A 1,192-nucleotide genomic window follows, 5' to 3' on the forward strand; every position below is an offset into this window, starting at 1 on the left:
AAAAAAAAAGGCATAAAACGAAAGGCATAATATCCTAACAAGAAAAAGGAATAAAGATCTGTCAGCTACAAAAGTGTCATATCTTAACGTCTTATTAATTAAATCTTTTTAAGGACCCTTGAAAGGATTCAGCAATGTATTAATGTATCCCCTGGGTCTGAATGTACATCTTCTCTCTGATGAAAAAATGAAATGACCTTCATATTACATTAGTAACTATAAATGTATTTTTTCAGAAAATACTTTATGATACAAAATCTCATGCAGAATCCCAAGGTGGATACTAAGTAGAAGGAAGAGTTGTTGCAGGGATTGAGGCAGAAATGAGACACTCAGGGCTTGCGGCTCCCCGGGATGCTGGGGAGCATAATTTAGAATCCCTTCTGCCACACAGCAGACACAATCATCTATCCTCTTCAACATCCAGGTTTGGGATTATAAAGGGGTTATTGGGCCTTTAAGCTGTTTTCAGCCTTCATTGCTAATATCGATGGCAGAAGACCTTGCCAGAAAATCATTTCAGAAGCAAAAGGAAGCCTGGGCTCCTTGGGAGAACTGCCCATCAACTGAGCAGAAAGCAGCTCTCCAGTCGAGCTGGTCACGTATGCCATCAGGGCGCCAGTCGGAGCCGGTCTGGCCCAGGCACCTTTGCACTTCTCAGGCCAGCAGGTGAGAAGGGGCAGCTATGGGCCAATGGCTCCCTCAGCCCACCCTGGCCCAGGGCATTGGCAGAATGGGCTTTCTGATCACTAGGAATCAAAGCCCTGAGGAAATCTGGCTCAGTGTGAGTGAAATGACTGACTTTGTCCTTTAATCATGATTTATTTATTTTTTTTTTTTTTCCTACGTGCTGGACCTCAGTTTTGATGAGGAGACAGTAGTGAGTTCTCACTCATGTTGTTCAGATTTTCCAAGGAATAATCATGATTTATAAGCCACTACTTTGTATAGATTTCTTAGTATGTACTCACTTCTTAAAGGGATGCTCAGGAGCCATACGGTCTAGTGTCTTTGTTTTTGAAAACAACATGTTTTTCTTTTTTTTAAATTGAAGTATGGTTGAGCCACAATGTTTTGTTAGTTTCAGCTGTACCACAAAATGATTAGGTTATACATACATGCATATCTAATTTTTTTTTAGATTTTTTTATCTTCTAGATTACTGAGTACAGTTCCCTGTGCTATATAGTAG

The 1,192-nt window shown here is 40.4% G+C and overlaps 1 pseudogene; it reads right to left on the reverse strand.

Annotated features, from left to right (window-relative positions):
- Window positions 1–852: 852 nt before the first annotated feature.
- LOC136152578 (small nucleolar RNA SNORD116) lies at window positions 853–937 on the reverse strand (annotated as a pseudogene).
- Between the last annotated feature and the right edge of the window lie 255 nt (window positions 938–1,192).

Source organism: Muntiacus reevesi, chromosome 21 (genome assembly GCF_963930625.1).
Source record: "Muntiacus reevesi chromosome 21, mMunRee1.1, whole genome shotgun sequence".
Classification (NCBI taxonomy): Eukaryota; Metazoa; Chordata; class Mammalia; order Artiodactyla; family Cervidae; genus Muntiacus; species Muntiacus reevesi.